We start from the raw sequence: 10,002 nt of genomic DNA, 5'->3' as shown, positions 1-10,002 counted from the left end.
CCCATCAACGTACGGTGTTCTTCCGAGATGGTCGCTCGCTTTAGCAGATCCCTCAGTGCGTCCCACCGCATACCAGACGGCGCTGGACTCTTTTGTTCACCCTCTTCAAGAGCCGGATACTGGGGACTTCGGGTGACAATAGGATTATCTTCTGGCCTCACCGGACCTAGGGAGGCCCTCCTTGACGACACTTCAAGGTTGCCCGCCTCTTGAGCGGGGGAGTCCGGGGGAGGCGTTTCGCTCTCCATCATCTTCGGAAGAAGACCCCCTGAAGACGAGCTCTGTTGAGAAGGGCTAAGATCCGAACTGCGAGACAAACGCTTCGGTCATTTTCCTCGGAAGTAATATCTTTACTATTAAGTATTTTTTGATCACTTACGGCTCGTTAGAGGGCTGATCCCCGCGCGGACTTTGTTCGGCAAAGGCGCCCTCTGAGGCAGGACCCTCTGGCGGAGACTTCTTCTCCCGTTTGGAATCCTTGGTTTCCAGATCTTCAGAGGCAGTCCTCTTCCTTCCCCGGAGCGAGAGAAGGTCAGATTCTTCCCCCTGGTTATCCTCCTTCATGGAGGCGCTTATTCCCTCAGTTGGAATTGGTAGCGATGGGGGCCCGCTTTCGCCCTCATTATTCCCCCTCTATCTTCCTTTGAGGGCTCCGGGCAAGGTGCTAGCTCGAGCATCTTTTCCAGTAATGGATTGTCCAAACCCTCAGGAAGGGGGGACGGACACCGAATCATCTTCGCCTTTGTTAACCAGTCCTGGTCAAAGAGCGATTTCTTAGAATGACGTCATGATAAATGAAAAACGGTGTGTTCGGCTAGAGGATTACTTACTTGGTCGGCGGTGCGGTTGCTGCTCAGGCCCACGTCCTCGGTAGTATCCGGACACTCTATTTGGGGTCCAAAGATTGATTTATACATCTCCTCGTGCGTCAGGCCAAGGAAATTTTGAATAGTGCGTGGTCCTTCTGGGTTGAACTCCCACATGCGGAGGGGCCGGCGTTTGCAAGGCTGGACTCGACGAACCAGCATGACTTGCACCACCGTAACCAGACTGAAATCTCCTTCAAAGAGATCTTGAATGCGGCTCTGCAATATAGGCACGTCCTTGGCTGGACCCGAGCTCAGCCCTCTGCTAATCCATGACATCAGTTGTGGTGGAGGGCCCGAGCGGAAAGCAGGGGCAGCCACCCATTTGGCACTTCTGGGAGCTGTGATGTAAAACCACTCCCGTTGCCATAATCCGGACACCTCTGGAAAGGAACCCTTTGGCCATGGAGCTCCAGTGATCTTGCTTATTAATGCGCCTCCGCACGCTACATGCTGCCCCTCGACCATATTCGGCTTCACGTCAAAGGTCTTGAGCCACAGGCCGAAGTGAGGGGTAATGCGGAGGAAGGCCTCACATACGACAATAAATGCCAAGATGTGGAGAAAGGAGTCCGGGGCTAGATCATGGAAATATAGCCCGTAATAGAACATCAAACCCCTAACGAAGGGATCCAGAGTGAGGCCTAAACCTCGGAGGAAGTGGGAGATGAACACAACATTCTCATTGGGTTCGGGAGTAGGGACGACCTGCCCTCGGGCAGGTAGCCGATGCAAAACCTCGGCGGTCAGGTATCTGGCCTCCCTCAACTTCTTGATATCCTCTTCTGTAACGGAGGAGGGTATCCACCGGCCTTGAAGGCTAGATCCAGACATGATTGAAGGTCCGATGCACCTGACCTGGGCTTTGGGTGTTAGAACTCGATGCAGGGGAAGAATTCGATTGAGCACGAGAGGAAAAAAAGTAAAAGCCTTGTCCCTTTATAAAGAGGGTGAATATCAAGCGTCTTCCTAGTGGCCGTTTGGGACTTGCCTAAAATCTAGGAGTCCTAGGCACGATTGGGTTACCCACGGCCGTATTGATGAGAATCCCGTAATTAGGGGAACACGATCTCTGCTTTGACAAGACATGTCAAGAAACCGCCTCCCGTTATGTGTGGAGCTGGTTGAAGAAAAACGGTTCGAATAAATCACCGAGCCATGGCCTGATGTCATGTTGCCGAAACGTGTCAGCAGATTAGATTTGTGGAAATATTATTCTCTCTACGGTGGTATGTGGAACTTATTTTGCAGGGTCGGATACTATCCTTGTAGTCAAATTCTTTAGAGGTGTATTCGGAGGAGGAACCCGCCTTGCAATGCCGAAGACAATACTGCGCGCCGTACTCATCGTCATTGAAGCCTGGTTCAGGGGCTACTGAGGGAGTCCTGGATTAGGGGGTCTCCGGATAGCTGGACTATGTCCTTTGGCCGGACTGTTGGACTATGAAGATACAAGATTGAAGACTTCGTCCCGTGTCCGGATAGGACTCTACTTGGCGTGGAAGGCAAGCTAGGTAGTACGGATATGGATATCTCCTCCTTTGTAACCGACCTTGTGTAACCCTAACCCTCTCCGGTGTCTATATAAACCGGAGGGTTTTAGTCCGTAGGACAATAACAACAATCATACCATAGGCTAGCTTCTAGGGTTTAGCCTCTCCGATCTCGTGGTAGATCAACTCTTGTAATACCCATATCATCAAGAATAAATCAAGCTGGACGTAGGGTTTTACCTCCATCAAGAGGGCCCGAACCTGGGTAAAACATCGTGTCCCCTGCCTCCTGTTACCATCCGCCTAGATGCACAGTTCGGGACCCCCTACCTGAGATCCGCCGACCATCAAAATTGTCCATCGAACATCAAAATTGTCATTGTTCTTTTCATCTCTGCTCCGAATTATATTGAAGTCACCACTGACAAGGATTGATAAAGTCTCATCTCCACAAATCCGCACCAAGTAGGCTAAGAAATCTGGTTTAAGTTCAGGTTGTGCTGCTCCATACACAACCACAAGAGACCATCGGAACCCATCCAATTTTGATCTCACCCGAAACTTAACCGCAAAATCACCCCGAACCACGTTAAGGACCTCAAGTGTTTCACATCGAACTCCTAGTAAGATCCCCCCAGATCTTCCTCTAGGAGTTAAGATGTGACAGTCAAAATCAATTCCTTCGGCAAGAGTTCCAATAAATGTGAGGTAAAATTATCTCGTCGTGTTTATAAAAGTGCAATAAAATCTAAATGTTGCTCCACTGTTGTTTCTGCCAAGAATCTTCGTTTAGCCAAGTCAGCTAGACCTCTGCTATTCCAAAAGATTCCTTTCATAGGTCATCATGGAAATTTTTCTTAAGCTTAACTCTAGCGCTTCTACGTACCGCGGAGGTAGGATAAATCTTTCGTTTCCCGGGCCGCTTAGGCTTCTCCCCAGCACCCACCGAACACGTATGTTGAACATAACACGAAACAGTGCCCTCCGTCACTAGAGGCTCTATCGTGTCCATACTCTCCGACCCCTCTCATCCTCGGCGTCATCACTAGGTAATAGATTATTGCAAATGTTTTCTAGGGCTACAATTCCTAAATTGTTCATGTCACCCTCATTCATGGGTTTAACTGATGCAAGGTTCCTGATTATTTCAGAGGGCCGTTCTGCTTCTAAATCCAAAAGATCATTAACATATTTCGCTACCTCTTTTTCATTTGAACCCAAAGTAATTCCTAAGTTGTTTGCCTTATCAATAATTTCATGCTCGGAAAACTGCATAATTGAACAACTTCTATCAAAAGACATACCTGTACTTGCCTCGACATCTCGATGCATGCCCCCCTCTTGGCGCGCGCTAACTGCAGGTCATCAGCATCAGGCCGTTCCTGGATCCGGTTGCTGACACGCCTGCCAGACGTAACCGGATCTGGGATCCCACCGAAAGGTGATGAGCTCCTGCATAGTCCTCTCCAGAGGTGAGTACTCTCCCCTCATACACCCATCCCTAATTGCCGGTGAAGAAGGGATAGGCGCGACCGAGCTAGCAACCCCAGCCGCAATGGCGGGAGATGACGACCGTGGAGCCACCTGCTCCACAGTCCCGCTCCCCCAAACCGGCATCATGGCGCGGAGACGATGTCAGCAAGAGGACTTTCCGGGCCTCCTGCCCGCACTCCGCTCCAAGCTGTCCAGGGCTGCCCCGCGGTGAGAGAGCAGGGCGGGCCTCCTGCCCGCGCCCCTCCCCCAACTGGCCTGGTATAGTCGAAATTGGGCTGGGGATGCGAGCCTCCTGCCCACCACCCCCAACCGCCATCGGTATACTGGTGCCCTGCAGGTCCTAAACCTCGGAAATCGGAATCAACCCTCTGGGAGAAAAGCACATTAGGCAAACCAATAGTAGGGAGCAACACCGGTGGTAACTCGAGCTCCTCAGGGTCATCCGCCTCAACTAGGTTACTCCATAACCGACTAGGTGCAGACCGAGCTCCAAAAGAACCAAACCTAAGCGTGTTAATCGGTGTCGTGGAAGATGACGCTCCCTTGGCCGTTGCCGCCTTATCTGTCTGCGACTCCGGCCCCTTGGCCAAATACTGTGGATTACTCTCAGGCCCCTTTTCCTAATTCCCGGGGGCTCCATCTCCCTCAGTCGTATCCATGTCCTGAAGATCATCTCCCTCATGTGGTACCGGCGTATCCTCGATCTCAATATTGAGCACATATGTAACCCCGGCATGTGTCCACTTGACCACATCTGGCACGTGCTGCAAACTGAGCATGCTCACAAGTTGCCTCGCAGCTCCGTGAGCCCGAGTAAACGGCATGTCAACCTGCTCCGTCTTACCAATGAGTGAGCCCAAGCTCCAAGAAACCAGGAAATGATTAATATATTTGCGCGGTGCCCCCAAGAATCAAACCCACACCTTCTCTAACGGTGTACCCTCGGGATCCTTCTCTATCCACTCATCAAACCCAATGGCAATATTCAAGCTCTGAACTCTGCACAAGCCATACTTGAGAACATGCAGCTGGTCCTCCTTAGTGGGAAAGTCCACCTTGTAAGTTTGGTTCTCCAACTTGACAAGGTCCCACTGATAATTGCCTGGTACTAGATCCCTCAACTGCCGCACAATCTGGGCCTCTGTCAAAACCCCATTAGTAACCTTGACAACTGCAGGGAAGTTACTCTCCATCACATGCCCCACAGGTGCCACTTCCGGTGACTCAAAAAACATTAGCTCTTGACAACAGACTGTTGGGGAATGTAGTAATTTCAAAAAAAATTCCTATGCACACGCAAGATCATGATGATACATAGCAACGGCAGGGGAAGAGTGTTGTATACGTACCCTCATAGACCGTAAGCGGAAGCGTTATGATAACGCGGTTGATGTAGTCGTACGTCTTCACGATCGACTGATCCTAGTACCGAAAGTATGGCACCTCCACGATCTGGACACGTTCGGCCCGGTGACGTCCCACGATCTCTCGATCCAGCTGAGTGCCAAGGGAGAGCTTCGTCAGCACGACGGCGTGATGACGGTGATGATGATGCTACCGTCGCAGGGCTTCGCCTAAGCACTATGATGATATGACCGAGGTGGATTATGGTGGAGGGGGCACCGCACACGGCTAAAAGATCAATGATCAACTTGTGTGTCTATGGGGTGCCCCTGGCCACGTATATGAAGGATGGAGGGACGAGGAGGTCGGCCCTCATAGGGCACGCTCAAAGTGTGGAGTCCTACTAGGACTCCCTACTCCTAGTAGGATTCCACCTCCTACATGGAATAGGAAAAAGGGAAGGGGGAAGGAGAAGGAAGGAAGGGGGCGCCCCCTTTCCCTAGTGCAATTCGGACCAGTCCATGGGGAAGGGGCGCGGCCACACTTGAGGCCTTTCTCTCCTTTCTCGTATGGCCCATTAAGGCCCAATACGAATTCTCATAACTCTCAGGTACTCCGAAAAATACCCGAATCACTCGGAACCTTTCGGATGTCTGAATATAGCCTTCCAATATATCGATCTTTATGTCTCGACCATTTCAAGACTCATCATCATGTCCCCTATCTCATCCGGGACTCCGAATAAACTTCGGTCATCAAATCACATAACTCATAATACAAATCATCATAGAACGTTAAGTGTGCGGACCCTACGGGTTCGAGAATTATGTAGACATGACCGAGACTCATCTCCGGTCAATAACCAATAGCGGAACCTGGATGCTCATATTGCCTCCTACATATTCTACAAAGATCTTTTTTGGTCAAACCGCATAACAACATACGTTGTTCCCTTTGTCATCGGTATGTTACTTGCCTGAGATTCGATCGTCGGTATCCTCATACCTAGTTCAATATCGTTACCGGCAAGTCTCTTTACTCGTTCCGTAATGCATCATCCCACAACTAACTCATTAGTCACAATGCTTGCAAGGCTTATAGTGATGTGCATTACCGAGAGGGCCCATAGATACCTCTCCGATACACAGAGTGACAAATCCTAATCTTGATCTATGCCAAGTCAACAAACACCATCAGAGACACCTGTAGAGCATCTTTATAATCACACAGTTACGTTGTGACGTTTGATAGCACACAAGGTGTTCCTCAGGTATTCGGGAGTTGCATAATCTCATAATCCAAGGAACATGTATAAGTCATGAAGAAAGCAGTAGCAATGAAACTGTAACGATCATCGTGCTAAGCTAACGGATGGGTCAAGTCAATCACATCATTCTCTAATGATGTGATCTCGCTTATCAAATGACAACTCTTTGTCCATGGCTAGGAAACTTAACCATCTTTTATTAACGAGCTAGTCAAGTAGAGGCATACTAGCGACACTCTGTTTGTCTATGTATTCACACATGTACTAAGTTTCCAATTAATACAATTCTAGCATGAATAATAAACATTTATCATGATATAAGGAAATATAAATAACAACTTTATTATTGCCTCTAGGGCATATTTTCCTTCACACACCCCATAAATGTTAACCACCGGTTTGGGGCCTGAAAGAAGTGGGCAGTCCGCAGACACATGCTTTGATCTACTACAATAGTCACAAAGCTTAGTCGTGCACTCTGCCACAAAATGTCTTGGCTCACCGCATCTGTAACACGGTAACTTTTTCTTCTTAAGTTCCCACTTGGATAGCTTTTCCCGTCGCGTTTGTCTACACCCTTGCGTTCGCCTTCGGCTTTTTCAGAACTCTTATCAGAGGCGGAGTCCCGCGGCTTAAACGCCGCCCGTTTAGCCGCAGGAACCTGCACAGTTGCCAGCACCATGACCGCCTCCATGGCAGCCGCCGGTAGCATCAGCGCAGCAACCGGCTCCACATGAACCATCGTCGGCGTCTTCTGCACCACTGTCGTGTGAGCCGGTGGCGGCGGAGGTCTAGGCGGGGGCGGTCGTCTGCCACCTCCCCTCCCTCCCCGGTTATACCGGTAGTTGCTGCGAGGCCGGTAGTTGGGGCATGCTGGCCCCTCCATAAAACCTCCTGGAGGTCCATAGAAGTCATGACCGCCACCATCGTTGTTTTGCCATGCAAAACCACGACCTCCTCTCGTCGATGAAGAATCGCGGTGCTGGCCTTACCCATAGGCATCATAGCCGTCGTCCCCCCACTACCATCGGGCATGATCCTCATGCCCCATGCCCGCGAAGCACCCTCGGCCGAAACCATTAGGGTTCCCCGCTGCATGAGCAGGTGGCCTGGTCGGCTGCACTCCTTGCGACGGCGGCGGATCCGTCCTCTACGTACGCGGCGGCCCGCCCCCCGGCCTGCCATGGCTACCGCGCACGAGTGATGGTGTAGGGATCGCGACCGGCGGAGACACTCGAGCCGGTCATCCCGATCCCAGCTTGGGGAAACTCGGCTTAGCGATCACGTGATCCCTAGCGCAGTGCCGTACGTGACTCAAACCCGCTCGCAAGCCAAAACCACGTACCGCATGCATCGATCTGCTGGGCTCATTGGCTTGGGTCGCTACCTGGGCCACTTGCCCGGGTTCTGTTGTGCCCAAGACCACACCTCTCAAATCAGGCCCAACTTGGCACGGGAGAGAATTCAAACGAGCCTCCCTGGCTGCCCGAATCTCACCGAGATCCAGCGCCGGCGCCGCCGTCTGCCGTTTCTTCTTCCGGCGATCTTTAACTACCCCCAAGTGTTGGGGAACGCAGTAATTTGAAATTTTTTCCTACGCACATGAAAGATCATGGTGATGCATAGAAACGAGAGGGAAGAGTATTGTCTATGTACCTTCGTAGACCGTAAGCGGAAGCGTTATGACAACGCGGTTGATGTAGTCGTACATCTTCACGATCGACCGATCCTAGTACCGAAGATACGACACCTCCGCGATCTACACACGTTCGGCTCGGTGACGTCCCACGAACTCACGATCCAGTAGAGTGCCGGGGAAGAGCTTCGTCAGCACGACAGTGTGATGACGGTGATGATGATGCTACCGGAACAGGGCTTTGCCTAAGCACCGCTACGATATGACCGAAGTGGATTATGGTGGAGGGGGGCACCGCACACTGTTAAGAGATCAATGATCAACTTGTGTGTCTATGGGGTTCCCCCCTCCCCCGTATATAAAGGAGTGGAGGAGGGGGAGGGGGCCGGCCTCCTAGGCGCGCCCCAAAGGGAGTCCTACTCCCATCGGGAGTAGGATCCCCCCTTCCCTAGTTGGATTAGGAGAGAAGGAAGGGGAGGAAGGAAGAAGGAACGGCCCCCTCCCAATTCGGATTGGGCTTGGGGGGTGCCCCCTCCTTTGTTGCCTTCTCCTCTCTCCCACTATGGCCCAATAAGGTCCATATACCTCCTGGGGGGTTCCGGTAACCTCCAGGTACATCGGTAAATGCCTGATCTCACCCGGAACCATTCTGACGTCCAAATATAGTCGTCCAATATATTGACCTTTATGTCTCGACCATTTCGAGAATCCTCGTCATGTCTGTGATCATATCTGGGACTCCGAACTACCTTCGATACATTAAAACACATAAACTGATAATAAAATCGTCATCGAACGGTTAAGCGTGCGGACCCTACGGGTTTGAGAACTATGTAGACATGACCGAGACACGCCTCTGGTCAATAACCAATAGCGGAACCTGGATGCTCATATTGGTTCCTACATATTCTACGAAGATCTTTATCGGTCAAACCACACAACAACATACGTTGTTTCCTTTGTCATCGGTATGTTACTTGCCCGAGATTCGATCGTCGGTATCTCAATACCTAGTTCAATCTCGTTACCGGCAAGTCTCTTTACTCGTTTCGTAATGCTACATCCCGTAACTAACTCATTAGCTATATTTCTTGCAAGTCTTATATTGATGTGAATTATCGAGAGGGCCCAGAGATACCTCTCCGACAATTGGAGTGACAAATCCTAATCTCGATCTATGCCAACTCAACAAACACCATCGGAGACACCTTTATAATCACCCATTTACGTTGTGACATTTGGTAGCACACAGAGTGTTCCTCCGGTATTCGTAAGTTGCATGATCTCATAGTCATAGGAACATGTATAAGTTAGGGAGAAAGCAATAGCAACAAACTAAATGATCATCCTGCTAAGCTAATGGATGGGTCAAGTCAATCACATCATTCTCTAATGATGTGATCCCGTTAATCAAATGACAACTCATGTCTATGGTTAGGAAACATAACCATCATTGATTCAACGAGCTAGTCAAGTAGAGGCATACTAGTGACTCTCTATTTGTCTATGTATTCATACATGTACTAAGTTTCCGGTTAATACAATTCTAGCATGAATAATAAACATTTATCATGATATAAGGAAATATAAATAACAACTTTATTATTGCCTCTAGGGCATATTGCCTTCAGTCTTCAACTTGCACTAGAGGCAATAATCTAGTTCACATCGTCATGTGATTTAACACCAATAGTTCACTTCTTTATGTGATTAGTTCACATCTCCATGTGACTAACACCCAAAGGGTTTACTAGAGTTGATAATCTAGTTCACATCGCTATGTGATTAACACCCAAAGAGTGATCATGTTTTTCTTGTGAGAGAAATTTAGTCAATGGGTCTGCCACATTCAGAGCCGTATGTATTTTGCAAATTTTCTATGTCTACAATGCTTTGCACGGA

This window comes from Triticum urartu, chromosome 6A (genome assembly GCF_056163025.1).
Source record: "Triticum urartu cultivar PI428250 chromosome 6A, HENAU_Tu73, whole genome shotgun sequence".
Lineage (NCBI taxonomy): Eukaryota > Viridiplantae > Streptophyta > Magnoliopsida > Poales > Poaceae > Triticum > Triticum urartu.
The sequence above is the reverse complement of the archived record's forward strand: the minus strand, read 5'-3'. Positions refer to the sequence as shown.